Raw genomic sequence first — 15,973 nt, 5'->3', positions numbered from 1 at the left:
GCAGTGATAAATGCACGTTGCTTTGAGTGAGGTGGCGGCAGAAAATGGACTCTATTACAAACAACGCCTCAGGCAGCTTGGATGTTTGATGTTTTAATGGGCTTTGCAAGATATCACAGGAGTGTATTTGATGTCATTTCACTTAATATACCTCTTCCAAAATAGAGGATAATTTGGATACATGTGAGGAGCCTAATATCATTACAAGGCACCCTGTTTGAGCTGAAAAATCTCTTTATTGTACTGACTCTTATATTTTCAAAGAACTTTGACTTAATAAAGAAATTTTTAATAATTTATAAAAAAAATATATATTAAAAAAAAAAAAATTATATATATATATATATATATATTTATTTTAGTTACCTTTGTTTGCAATGTGTCGTTTTTACATCATTCAACACCAATAAAGATTTTCACACTGACCAAAATGTTCTCATTTTGTCCTCATGTCCTCACAAGGCATTTTCCAGAATGGTTGTCCCTGGACAAATGGATGGATGGCGGAATCCTAGCGGGATTGCTGGCATCGTGGTCCTGCGGTAGGGGTTTGATATGTCATCTTACTCCCATGTGGGGAGCGTTTTGGAAGTCCAGCATGGCGGAGGAGAGGGAGTCGTAATTAGTAAGTGAGAGGAGAGCGAGGAGGGTCCTTGTTAGTTAAAGGGCAAAAGACTGTGGCCTCTGCAACTGTAAAGGGAGGCACCTGACAGCTCGAGCAGAGGCGCGGAGACGGACGAGAGTCACTAGAAAATAGAGATTCAGATAAAGGCCAGGAGCCGAAAGCTGGTGGCACCGCCAGGAGGGGCTGAATGGGTGGGTGACAGGTTGGAACAATCTGACGGAGCCGGTGTCACCGCCTTCCTCAAAATGCCCCCGATCTTTGGCCCCTGTCTTCCTGAGAGGATCGGTGAAAGACACGCAGAGATAGCGACAAAACGACCTTACTCCACTAACACGAATCCTACATGTCCTAAACCTCCCGTCTCTTAAAGTGATGCCCCTGACTGGGAGCATAAAAACTTAGCCAGCTGTCCTCAGGAGCCCAGATAACACACGGCCGTCGCAGCTGCCCTGCCTGCACGGGTAGAATGCCCGGAGGAAAGCAAACTCTGTCAGCCCCCGCAGACGGTTAAGATAAATGGAAGCCGGTGGGAGTGGGCGGGGCGGACGGGCGGTGCACGGCTCCCATCGCCGCCGTGTCCCCCCAGATTCAATTACTGCTGGGATGGCGACTCCTAGATTAGAATCAGACGTGTGGACCATTCCGCGTCATAATGAGGCTGAGAATCCATGCACAGAGTGACAGTTGTTGTTTGGAACTGGTCCACTCTCGTAGCATTGCTTTCACTTTTTCACTGTTTTTTTGCTGTGCTCGTGTGAGCGCTCAAATAGTGACTTCTTGTTTCGGGAAAATGCTTTTAAATAGAGAGAAATGTTGTAAATTTGTTTGTTAGGATTCCCATAATGCTTTTCTTTGAAGCACGCAATAGATAGCTTCCTAACACCAACCAACCGATCAACCAACTAATCAACTAACCAACCAAAAAATAAACAAACAAACAACCAAAAAAACAACCAACCATCCGACCAAATAACCAACCTTCCAACCAACCTATGAATCGACAAAAGGTGACCCCCAAAAATGACCAACCAACCAGCCCCGCTATTTACCAGCAGGTCTTAAGAATTTCTCCCGAAAGTGAGAGGACGGCCGCGAGGGGCACGGTTAGACTCCGACCTCAGGGTGGCTTCCTCCTGCAGGATCCCCTCGCAGGCCACGCCCTCCCTCAGACGGAGCCGGGAGAGGGACATTTGATACACTCAGCCGAGGGGCGCTCGGTTGGAAAACAGACCCTGACCAAAACCCCTCAGGAAGAATTAGGATTGCTGACCCATTGTGAGCCTTTTTGCATCTCCTCCTCATCGGCACCTCCTGGTCGTTCTGGGTCGTGCTGTCAAAGTGGCCTTGCAAAGCCCCTTCATTCAATAACCTTGATATTGGCTTTCCAAATAAATGTCACTTGACTTGGCGTTTCCATGATACCACAGGTAAAACCGTTTATCTTTATGACGGCGCAGCAACAAACTCTTCTTTTACCTTTCGGTGATGTCAGTCTGTACCGTGACGGGGTCTGACAGCCCCCTCCTCTTCACCTCCGCTCCTCTTCCTCTCCTTTTGTATCTCTGACTCTGCGCTTGCCTCTATGTCGGACTGACATGAATTTAAGCATGGAAAAGGCTGGTTTCGTTCCCCCCCCCCACGGACACAATTTCACCTCAATGACAACATTTTTAATTGCATATCAACTTTTTATCGACTACTTTCTGCCGCGTGCTGCAGCTGCTGCTGCTGCTGCTGCTCGGCGCACAATGTGTAGTTTTACATATCTGTCAGGTAATTAGTGAGGAGAAAGGTGTGTTGGTCCCTGTGCGGAAAAGAATAGCTTCTCTAGGCGAGTGAAGTAATGCAACTATAAAGATGGGTGGGTAGACCCCTCCCTCCCACACACACACACACACACACACACACACACACACACACACACACACACACACTAACACACACACGAACGCACACACACGCACACACACACACACACACGCACACACTCATAGAGAATTGCCTTCCCCTAGCTAATAGCAAAGCATGATCTATTCCCGCCTATTAAACGTTCAATGAACCTCTCCCTCCCCTGGTGGGAATGGAAGCCACTGGAAGTATAATACGCTTATCTCAACACAATCCTCAGGAACCTCCGTCCACAATCGTCTCCTTTATCTGACACTTCCCGCCCCTTCTTCAGCTTCCTATCAACCTTCTACTCTCTCCCCGGTCCTCATTGCCTGCCGTTCCCCCACAGCCATCTCTGACGTCTCCCCGCCCTCCCTCCTTTAACCTCTCCTGTTAAACTCAATTTTCAGCTCTCTTCACTCTCCGCTTTTCATCTCTCTCTCTCTCTCTCTCTCTCTCTCTCTCTCTCTATCTCTCTCTCTATCTCTCTCTCTCTCTCTATCTCTCTCTCTCTCTATTTCTCTCTCTGCGACTTTTTTCCATTTTGTCCGACACCTCTTTAAATTGCTCTGGAGTGCCTCCAGCCTCGCCTCAGCCTCCAGTCTTTTGTTCCGCACCAGAACTCTCAAAGGTGGAAGTATAATTCACTGTAATTCATGCTGATTTCTGGTTCTCCCCTTATAACACAATCCTTCGCTCGCCATGTTCATTTGCTTTTGCTTGCCTCTCCCCTATTGCTCTCAGCCCCCCTCCATCCCAGCTCTCTTTGGACTCAGTGCAGAGTGGCACAAAATGAGCCTGGAAGGATCTGTCACGTCGCTCCCGTCGCTCCCCGCGCAAATTGTCCTGGACGGCAACGGCGCTGCCGCCTACGTCAGGGTTCGGCGGCCCCGCTTCCGCCCCGCGATGAGCCACGCTCGACACGCCAGGCGTCCAAGCGACATCAAAGCCCTCCCGAAGGCGTCGCTGAGGTTACGTGGGTTACGCTGCTACAGCACAAGTGGATTTGTTCTGCAGTCAAAACAAGAAATGTTGCTATTGGCGGAGGGGGATTAAAAAACAACAACAAAAAAAAGCTGGTATCAAAATGCAGCCTTTGCAATTCAACTCCAATTTTAAGATAAATAACGCTGATGATACAACGCCGCCCCCACCCACCCCGTGGGGATAGTTTTAAGACTTCAAAATTAAAATAAAAAAAGCATCCTGTCGATTCAAAAAAAAAAACCCGTCTCCGACTGCCTCTGAAGACTCCTTTGCGAGGTGAAGCGATACGAGCGGCCTACGTATCCTCGCGCCGGAGAGGGAGCGATAATTGCCCAGGTATGGAGAGGAGGAGGGGGTGGGGACGCTCGGGGGTTTCCCCCCCTGTGTTCTGTGGATAGAGTTGGCGGCGGCGAGCTTTTCGCGAGCCCCACGAACCGGATCCCCCCCCGTGCGTCTCTCCTATCGCGCGCCGGGAAACGCCTTCGCCGTAACAGAAAGCACACACGGGGGGGAAATCAAATCCCCTCCATCTCCCCCCTTTCTAGCCTCCCAGGAGATGAATGAAGAGAATAATAAAAGACAGGGAGCGAGAAAGTGAGAGAGTGAGAGAGAGGCAGGAGGGGGATGTGTTAACCAGCAGATGGTGGCTGCTTGGTCGGTAAACAAGAACCAAGAACCAAATCCAGTTGTGCACCCCAACCCAGAAAACAGTCACTTTTCTGCTGCCGTGTGACAGTCAGTTAGAGGATAGGTTCGCTATTCTTCAACCGCTCTCCATCGTTTATAACTGTCCCGGGCGCAAACTCACCGAATCCTTCATTTATGAGCGGCTCAACTGCGGCTCATCGCCGTGTGTAAATGCGGTGCAATGCGGTGACTCGTTGTACGGTCGATCGGCGTGCGTCTCTAAATAATGTTTTTCTTGAACATGTTTTGAATAACGGCAATATCACATTTTTATTCAAAACTCCTTTTTTCCAATTGCCACAATACATCCAACAGTTACAGTCGGCTGCGTTGGCTACAGGTCGCCAGTAGGAAGCGGGGTGACTTCCTGTTTCAAGTCTCTTATATTGGCGTGGATGTAACCAACAGAGCAGATGCAGTGCAGCACAAAACAAACTGAAGAGCTTGATAGAATGAACGCAGGGTTTGCATCCATTTCTTTCCTGTAACAGTGTGGAAAAAAATGGATTTGCTATGGTAATAATGGTTCATGATTTTGCGCTTTTTTCTCGGAGTGGCCAGATGGGGCCCCTAAAAATCTTGGGGTGGCACACCAAGACCCTATTCACGGGTCGGCAATGGCGTCACGGGGCTCAAATCAATTTGACCATGAATTTGTACTCCACTCTGTAATAAACACTGTGAAGCCATTACGTTGCGGCCCATAATGTGGTGGTTATTACTATAATATAATGAATATGTAATAATTGATCAGATTATGTAAAAACAGACCTCGCTCCAAGTGCTGTCATTGATATCAAGTGTCACACTTGTAATACAGTAATACAATTCTACTTTGTTGTGTCCCCCACAACACGTAACGAGCCCCACCCTATGTATTATGTTATTACAAAAGGCAGCAAAACACATTACTTATTGCCTTCAAGATGTTTATCAAAAAATGTGTGCAGTATTACGTAATAAAACTCAAATGTAATACATTTCGGCAAGTTATTACACAATGTGGCATTAGCACGTTGGTATTACAGGGCGTGAAATGCGATATTTTTCTAAAGGTGTTTTTCTTAAGGCATTCTATGCCAGCTGTGCTGAGCCCGACAATTTGGCTTGTAGGTCATGGAGAAGCTGGGCATGAGAGATGTTTCAAATACGCCGCTTCTACGTGTTCCCCGTTCTGGAGGACTCGCTCATGGAAGTTGGCCAAGGATCCAAGCTGGCCTGGATCCACCAGGGAAGGGTTCGCAAACGCTCTTCTATAGTGCGTTGCCCGTGTTGTCATAATCGATTCAACACAGAGTTAGTAACAATAAATAAATAAAACAGTGACATGACCTGTGTGTGTAACATAACCACCTTCACCCGGGAGGAAGTGGGGGTGAGGGGGCCGACAGAGAGGCTGCCTGTTTCACACGGGAGACGATATCGATCCGAGCCCCAGGTCAGATATCAAACAGCGCATGACGGCTGGAAATTTACCGCCCCCCCTACCCCCTCCTGTCTTTCTCACTTCTTCCCTCCCTCCTCTGTCTCACACCTCCGCCTCAACCATCCTGCCTTTCTTGTCAGCAGGCTCAGATCGATGCAGATAGCGCCGAGATGCTCCGTTTTTTCGCAAACATGCAGGAGCTCGCACACGTGCTGTCTTGCACGTCTGTCCTTTGATTATCTCCACAGCCGTTCATCTGATCTACCTGCTGGGGGCGGGGCTTTAGGGGCTCTGCGACTGAGGCATGAAAAGTGTCTTTACCCCCCCGACCTCCGCCACACCCCCCTACCCCACCGGCGGTTTCGGACTTCAACCGGCGGTTTCATCTTCCATTGTGGAACACGGTACTCAATTACTGACATTTTTGTTAAAGTGTGCCATTTATTATGCCCATCTATCAAGTCGTATAAAGACCTGGAATATGTTTGTGTGCAAAATGGTTGTGTCCTACATTTAAACATCTTGAGAATGAGCCGTGTTTGTGCACCGACTTGGTTCGTTTGACATATCTCTTTGGCTATCGCTCTGTTTTTGTTATATTAATGCTAGTCAGTTCTGCCAATGGCTCTTTAATTAACGTTATTCCTTGTAAGCTACTTGAATGTGTTTTGTCATTGTCTTTGTTGAGGTGTTTTTAATTTATTTATATTTTTATGTTATTCATTTATTTTTCATTTATTTGTCTTTCTTTTTTTGTTGACCAAAGGATTGATTGGGGTGGGTGAGGGGGGTGTTCTGCTTGCTTGGTGGGAGGGAGGGAGGGATTGAAAGGGTGCTGGGAAAATTCAATAAAATTGTATTGGAAAAAAAAGTGTGCATTTAAATGTCCGAGAAAGTCTTCGATTTTGAACGGGCATGTACTAGTATACAATACATGTAAAAACGCCAAAAAAATAGACAAACCTGAAAAAATGAGATAGAACAATAAGAGAAGAATAAAATGCACAATTTATCGAAGAATGTATTAAAAATAGAACTAAATTGGCATTATACAATAAACCTACAATACATGAACAATACAGTAAGGACAAACGATAGTAACTGATGAGCGATACTAAATAAACGATAACAGATGAGGGTTTTATTCAGATGATGATGTTTTACAGTGCTGCCCTGCACATCTGTGTGCAGCGTCTTCACCGAAACTTAAAAGACACACAAGTCACTTTAACTGAGTTTCCAAGGAGCCGGATGGATCGGGACATGGAACCCTGCTGGCGTTCAATCTCAGGTCAAACGGCGGAAATTTGATTCCAGAGGCGAGGAACTCAACCTCGGCTTTCCTATCTCTGGGCACAGTGAAATTGGCCAATGCTTTTACTTTTGAAAGTCAACCGCTGCAGGGGATTTTCTAATAAATTAAGGATGTCACGAGTAGCTCGGAAGTCAAACAGCCAACAGCCTCGGCCTCGTTCCCTGTGAGTTTTACTGTCCCCTGTGCCCGCTGTCGAACTTTCACTCCTGCACTAGAGTCTTGGCACTTTTTTGAGATCCAGTCCTTCGGTTCACTCGGTAAAAATATTTGCTGGTTTGATTTCATTTGGTGTAAAGAATGGTGAGCGAGGGAGGACTTCACAAGTGCCGGATGGCTCTAGGCTGCGAATGGAAAGGAGATAAAACGAACGAGACACTCTTCTGGCGGAGTGACTCCCGACTGTTGAATCTTAGGTAAGAGCTGTTCGCCATGAGCGAATCGTTTTGAGTCGAGTCTTGCATCACTACTCACAATCTGCTGAGGTGACAATGGTGCCACATCGCAGTGTTCACCACATATGATCCGAGAAAAATTTGAGATGCCTTCATTTAAAAGGCATTGATTGCACGATCCTTGTATCTGGATGTGGGTGAGGAGTGGGGCTGGGGAGGGGCCGTGTTTCAAGTGCCATAAAGTTTAAAAATGGGCGTGGCTTCGCAGCCTCTGCTCAGTCAGAGCAGGACGGTTGACTCTTACTATCTATGTCAACGTAAATTGAATCACAAATGAATTGAATCACTTATGGCGAGGATTCATTAAGACGACAGTCATTTATATTTGAGTAGACGGATCAAAACACATGTTCTAGTGTCCAGCACCTCTTTAAAAAAGTCTTATAAAAAGGCGTTCAAGGCGGATGCCTTGATTGGATGCTTTTTAAGTGATTACCAATTGAATTCCGCTACTGGCTTGTCAACTGGAATGTCAATTAGGGAGCGAAAGGGTGGATTGATGTGTTGGAATAACAGTCACGTCCTGTCCTCTGCTCTTATGTACGGCACGTGCGGGGGTAGGGGGGTTGTGCCTCTTTTCCCCAGGGTGCACTTTGTTAAGCGTGAACGGGCATCAAGGTGTCGCGCCGGCACGGATCACGGGCGCCCCGACGCGTGCCGCTTCGTTTCCTTATGGAGCGAAACAAAATCCTGTGCATGATAGGAACACTTTCTCTCTCACTCACACCCCCACCCCCCAACCGGAGCTGGGCCCCCATGCGCCTTTTCTTCGTTTTTTTTTTTTTTTTGAGCCTGCCCCTCATCTCTGCAGGGGCCTGCTTGGCAACAACTGACAACAAATACAACGCCTCCTGCGGTTTCGGTTCCTAAATGGAGCGGTGGCGTCCGTGGACTGTCAGCCTTGACACACACACACACACACACACACACACACACACAACAGACATGTCAAAGATATCCCACGGAGTCCATCTCTGGGAGAACCACTTTCATTCTGAAGAATACCCCACCAGGCATCTTTTCACATCATCCCGTCTCTTCTTTTCTCTGCTCGTGTCTTCTTTTCATAGCTTATTTGGCAGCAGAAGCTACGTCGGCCTTTTTTTCGAACGTCGCCCCGTCGACTTGAAATGGGACAAATTGAATAAAAACAAAGGTGACGTTTTGTTGAACGGCACAATGGTTTGCTTGGTATTTCCGAACGACAGCTCATTCTCTGGTCACAAAACCATTAAATGTGCTGACATCAACATTTCCTGAAAAGGAGCATATAACTGCATATACTGCAGCTCTCAGAATTCATACGGTATGCGTATTCAAAAAAATAAAATAAAATATTGCGAACACAATTCTCACTTTCAATATTTCACAGCTGTGCTAACCGATGCTTGCTGGGAGCCAGCACATGGTAGAGCTAACACAGTAAAACTAGAACCTCACTTTAACTTCTGTGGGGGGACCTGCTTTGTGACCTGAGGGCTTTTTGTCAATTCAAACTTATTTCGGATTTGTAATCTGGGTTTCTGAATCAATGAAATCACCCCTTCGGACGGCAAAGGGTTCATCAGGAGGGAAGAGAGAATAACTTCAGCAAAGTCAAATGGGCCCTCATAGTACTCGATTGTGTCTTGTATATATTGCACTTTATTTGTAAATGTCAGGTGTATTTTAAATACATTTTATTACTGTTAAATAATGCAAATCAAACAATAAATAAAATAATACAAATAATTTAATAAAAAAAATATAAAATAAAAAATAAAGGGTCAATGGGTAAATGGATAACTCTATTTGTCTTGGTGTCTATAACGATCTATAATCTAAGAAAAGCTGGTTGTAAACATGTTTCTGATTTTTATTTTTTATTTTTTTTGATTGAAATCCACAAGATTATTTTATTTGAAAAAGAGACCGTACTTGACATTCATCTCATATTAATTTGTCTGATCATTTAGAAGAAACAGTGATTCAGAGAAGCAGTGTGTTCTCTTCCATCAGTGTTCCCCAATCTGTTTTTCCTCCACGGAACACGTCGCTTTATAATGAAATTATCCCACTGCACAAGCCTATCCTTTTAATCACTAAAAGCATCAGAAAGGTCTAGAAGGTCTATTTCTTATTATTATGGCTTAATAATAGTTGGTGATGCAAGACTCGCCAACGAAAGAGTCGGAAAATCAGACGATTCTTTTTACCAAGTGAATCGTCCAGAACTGAATCTCCAAAGGGAATTGAACCTTTCATCACTATTCTCACCCCCAGAGTGAAGCTGGTTCTGCTTGAGCTCCTATTCTGTCTGGAACTGAGGAATTAGTGCAGCCGTGCAATTTTGATCTTGCAACACAAGGGCTAATTTTCATTCCTCGTTTTTATGTTTTTTTTGAATGGAATTAGAAAAATGTCCAAGCCATGTAGTTGAAAAACACTGATCTATATGGTGTTTCCATCGTGGGTGGCGGGGTCAGCCGCGGCGAATTGGATAAACAAAGGTTGCCAGTTGTGCCCAGTAAACTGTCAAGTGGATGAACGTTCACCAAAAAAAGAAAGGCAAAAAGATATCCCTGCAAACACAAGACACAACATTTTAGATAAATAACACGAGAAAGATGCGTGGCAACGCAAGCACACAAAGAAAAAAGAACAATGCAACCTAAAATGTCTGGCCTCTGAGGGGGGTGGGGAGTCGTGGCAGAGACGGGAGAAGGAATGAGATCGGAGCGAGGTAAGAGCAGAGGGAGGAATAGTAAGCAGATTTGACTGACGCACACACACACACACGCTCACACACACACACACACACACACACACACACACACACACACACACGCAAACACACACAGACATGCACAGAGACACGTACACGAGTAATGAGAAAATAAGAGCCGTAAGCCGGCGCCGAGGCAGAGGCTCTGGAGCCCTCTGATATTTGACAGGAGCGCCGATACCGTTTACAATGGAGAGAAAGCGAGAAGGAGACGAAGAAAAAAAAGAGGTGTATATCGGCGCTGCATGCCAGTGCATTAAATGCAAGACTTATTTCCCCAGCCATCTCTCCAAACAGGAGGGAGGGAGGGAGGGAGGGAGGGGGAAAGGTGGAGATGTGGAGAGGTGGAGCGAGAGAGCGAGAGAGAGTCGACGAAAAGAATAGCGGGGCTTCTCTGTTTAAAGGAAGGAAGGAAGGACGAGAGGAAGGGAAGGAAGGAAGGAAGGACCGAAAGTCATGCAATATTGAGGAACAACGGCGGGAGGAGAGGAGTGGACCGGAGAGAAGCGAGGGGAGAGACTGAGTTCAGAGGGAGTTCTGCTCTGTTCTTCTTCTCTCTCATCCGTCCCGATTTCAACTCAAAGTGCAACAGAGGGAGAGAGAGAGAGAGAGAGACATGGGGGAGGAAGGGTTTCATCTGGTGTTTAGGAACTATCCATCCATTTATCTGTCTGTCTGTTTGGCTGTCTGTCTGTCTGGCTATCCACCCACATCTTTAGACAAGTCTTAACTCCGACCTCGTACTGAGAAGAGTGTAAAGGAACGGCAATTTACGTTGGAATTTTGGAGGCGATCGCTCGTGCCGAAGTTATTATTTCAAAACAAGTCTAACGTGGTTTTGGTTCTATTAACGAGGCACCACCGACTGAAATGACACATTCACGAGTCCCCATGGAACGCAGCGTCACTTCCCGCCTCCCGACCCGACGCAACCTTGCAGTTCCTAATCCACCTGACACAGCGAGCGCCGGCAGCAGTGTTTACCAATGATGGCACCATAACTGCTGGAAGAGATAATGAGGGAAGTAATAAGATTATGAGCTGTCGCGACCAAAAAGCTGCGAAACTGAAAGCGCAAACACGGATTCCCACAATCCAATGAAATCCCTCGTCCATGTCAATGATGTTAGGGCAACCTCCAGCCCGAGTTGGCAACTTGTGCGCTCTAATTATAAAAATGAAGCACGATATGAGTTTAAATGTAGTATGTCCACTTAATTTACACTTATACTGATTATAACAGGTCTCCCTTCCCTCTACTTTCTTTCACCCTTCATCAACCCGACACGCGTGGCATAACATCCCTGTACTTTTCTATCGGGATGAGAGAAACAATCCATCGCTCCTCCGCCGTTCTTGTTTTTTTGGTCTTTTTTTTTCCTTCTTCAGATTGCATTTTCCACCCTCGCCGAAATCCTTCCATCCGCGGAAATCCTATTTTCACGACAAACCACGAGTCGCACGCACACCCACACACACACACACACACACACACACACACACACACAACACACACAACACACACACACACACACACACACACACACACACACACACACACACACACGCGCACACACTCACACACACACACACACACAACACACACAACACACACACACGCACACACACACACACACACACACACACACACGCAAAGTGTCTAAGCAAAAAGCGGTGTGTAGACATGACTTAGCAATTACTGAATACTTATGTTATTGTAATAGTAATAACTGCAAGTCAGAGTTATAATAATAGGGATAGTAGGGTTTGTTTTCTGGTGGATGGAACTCATAAATAAGGCACTGGAGGGAAACGATAACCTTTGAGCAGTTTTTTAATGAAGTCCATCACACTTCACTCAACCATAATCAACTCTTCTTCTTATTTCTTGGTGTCTCTAGATGTTTAACCTGTGATTGAATCAGCCAATTAGAAAACAGAAAGTAAAATGTTTATCATTTTCTTTTCTGTTTTCTAATTGGCTGATTATTATCCTCATATTATAAGGGTAAGAAAGGAAATATATTTGATAAATTATTAAGGGGTTTCGTACTCCTGCTGTTTACGTATTTTATATGTACATAATTGACTATCAATTCATCACTTCCCATTTTTAATCTTACACTCGTAAATATTAAAAACAAATAGTAAATATTAAAATTACTAATAATAATAGTAGTAAAAGCAATTACTAAATTACTTAATACTAACAGTATTTATTACAATTATGAAATTACTAGTAATAAAATTACTCATAGTAATAACTAAAATGACTAATAATAGTAGTAATGACAAAATAACTAGTACTTTCTAAACACTTATATTAATAATTATAATAATAGTAGTTGTAGTAATCACAAAATTACAAGAAATTTTAATTACTTATCGTAATTACTAACCATTTCTCCATGTTTCCATCTCCAGACTGGGTGGTGTTAATATAAAACAAACAGGGTCTAAAGGGTCATTAACAGAAGTCGGTGGAATCACCAAACCGACTGGAGGTAATTTAACAGTATCGCTCCCCCTCTCACAGAAAGCAAGGGATGACATATTGTTTGGCGGAGGGGGAGGAAAAAAAAATCTAATTACAAAAATCCCTCCAAGAGAATTAATGGAAACTCAAATGAGTTATGTAAATTCCCCACGCCTGCGAGACGTTTCCGGACAAATCAGGGGAGTATCACACTCACACACACACACACACACACACACACACACACACACACACACACACACACACACACACACACACACACACACACACACACACACACACACACACACACACACACACACACACACATACACAAACAGTTGAGCATCTGCGAATTGTTGTTAAATGAAATTACACACAGACACACAGAACCACAAAGACAACCAAGGGTGATATGCACACACACACACACACACACACACACACACACACACACACACACACACACACACACACACACACACACACACACACACACACACACACACACACACAAACAAGCACATCATTCACAAAACAAACAACAAATCAGATTTGTTGCATTTACATTAGAATTTTCTTTTTGTCTGAATTGACATCATTCCTTCATTTCCCCTCTTTAACTCTTCAAAGCTTCCCTCATATTACTTAATAATGTTTTGCTGGCAACGGAAAAACACCGTACAATACGCTCAATACACACATGCACACGGACACACAGCAAGTTTAAAATCTCTTTCTCTACTCTCTGTTAAAATGGTTTCAGTCCCTGTAAAGTGAATTCAGTGATTTGTTTCTTCACACATTATACATGTCGGAAAAGGAATCGCTGAGAACATGTGAATAGACTGTGAACGATGGAACACCGAATTGTGGAATAAGACCCTTAAACTGTTTCTCACCGTTTTTGTGGTTCGGATTTTTTGGGCTGTGCTAAATCATGGCTCGATGATGTAGAGCTGCCCTACCTGGCATGACCCCTCGCCTAACACGATATAAACACCAGATGGAAACGGAGAATCAGCGGTGAAATAATCTCAGCCTACAGCCCACACTTTTTTGTGATTTTTGGATGAAACGCTGTTTTGGGAATAAACACTTGGAGTACGAGGCTTCTTCAGAGAGAACGTGAACTCATGCCAAGTCTTGGTGCCGATCCCAGCAGTGCCTCCGGGTCGGACAAGAAGGCTCGACTTCTCTCCCCCCTGGCATCAATTAGCCCATGGGCTGCCGTGACCCTGTCGCCGGTTCACCGGTTGTCCTTCCTTGGACCACTTTTGGTCTGTACTAACCACTGCATCCCACAAGGCCTGCCGTTTTGGAGATGCTCTCACCCAGTCGATTGAATAAAAAAAAAGAGAAAAAAAAAAACTCAAAGAGAGAGAGAGACAGAGAGAGAGTGAGAAAGGGACGAAAGAGAACCTTGAGTTGGGTGTTGTGGAGAGGCCGCTCTACATGCTGAGAGGCGGAGGAGAAATGACCCAGAAGGGCCTGTGGTCAGCCCTCTCCAGAGGAAAGACCGCTGTCATATTAATGGGATAGAGTGTGTGTGTGTGTGTGTGTGTGTGTGTGTGGGTGTGTGTTCGCCGTTCGTGTCTATAATTGACCGAGCCCCCGGCAACTCTGACGCCTCGCCGAACAGGGAGACCTCGGACGAGGTCGCACACCCTCCTCTTCCTCTTCCCTTCTTCTTCCTCTTCCCTTCTTCTTATTCTTCTTCTCCCTCTCCCCATGCATCCCTCGCTTGCCTGCAGTTTTATGCTGAGGACGGAAGGGGTTAAGTGATCCCACAACCATTCCACTTATACCTAACCCCGCTCCCCCCACCCAGCGCTCTCGCAACAGATGAGGTCAGATAGAGGTGGCGAGAGAGAGAGAGAGAGAGAGAGAGAGAGAGAGACAGAGTTTCATAGAAGTAGGTTTTGTTCCTTGTTACGGTGGAGGGAGGAAAGAGAGAAGGAGAGAGAGGAGAGGTAAGAGGGGATTAGGTGAAGGGGTTGAAGGGGATAGAGGGAAGAGACGCTCCCTGGGGAAAAGGAACAAGAAGGGGAGAAGGGAAGAAGAGAGCTGGAATTGGACCGAGGGGCGTCCTCCTTCCACTATAGAGTGTAGCTATCATGGCCGTGGACGGATGACGCTGTTCATTTTCAAATTTCCCTCTAAGAGATCTGGTAATTCGACATTTTTTTATCAATTATACTAATTGACATTGTTGAACGTAAATAGAGTTTCTAGGCGTATTGTTTTGTCGGATAGTGACTTGGCGGTGAGGATGTCATGCACATTCACAGTCTTTCTCCTAACTTCATTTATAACCATTCAGGAAAACTTCTCCATTATACAATAATTACATTTTATTGGAGCCGCTGTGTGCGTGAACTGCTCAGTAGGAAGCCCAACGGCGAGGATGAAACTCCTGCATCCTCAAATGCAGAGAACAAAGCAATGAATCGCTTTAGTTTCCAATGCAACCATTCACCTTTTACTTTAGAAGTTGCCTACGGCCAAACGCGCCATTGCATATATCAAGCACAAGCTAATTAGAGTTCTGACAGATGACTCTTCGATTTTTTCTTTTAAATTATCTCAATTTATTTTGCATGGTTTGAGTTTGCCGTCTGGGCTCTATACTGCTCCTTGCTCACTTTAAGGTGTACAGCAAACACAGCCATGCTTAGTGAGCTGGAGAATATAGGAGTGATGAGCTTGAATCCCCCCCCATTGGATAGAAGAGTAGATCCCAACAGGTGGATGCAGGGGAAGTGGAGGGAGCGCAGAAAGGTAGAGCAAGAGGGATTGGCTGCTGAAATAGGTCGGCCCATGAGGTCTATGGAAGCCTGTGGCGCCGTCGAGTTGTCTGACAGAACTAACTCTGCAATTTATTCATCATTTGTGGAAAGGGGAAAAAAGTCTGAGGATTCTGAGACTAATTAAAGACTTTGAAATGCCTAAAATGTAGAGGCTCAAAAGTGAGATATAAAACTGAAAATGTTCCAGTGGCATAACTTTTTGGCAACTTTCTATTAAAAAAAAAGAAGGTCGGAACACTTGGCCATTACAAATGACGGGATCAACCGTAAAAAGTGCAAGATGGAGGCCTGGAAGTAGAACAAATCATAGAAGTTCAGTCTCCATCCTGAACTGAAGCCAGATCCTTGTGCTCCGTGAATGCATAACTTGAATGAGGCAAGCCAAAAAAATGTCAAGGTAAAACACATAGGAATGGAATGGAAGAATGAAAGGTATGAAAATAATGCCCAAAATACAGACATACATACAACGGAGGGAATCTGCAGTATTTTTTGACCTTAGCCCTATTGTTGTCCAAGGACGTCTGGATCTGTCGATAGA

This window comes from Zeus faber (genome assembly GCF_960531495.2).
Source record: "Zeus faber genome assembly, chromosome: 10".
In the NCBI taxonomy this organism is placed as follows: domain Eukaryota; kingdom Metazoa; phylum Chordata; class Actinopteri; order Zeiformes; family Zeidae; genus Zeus; species Zeus faber.
Note: the sequence above shows the minus strand (reverse complement) of the source record.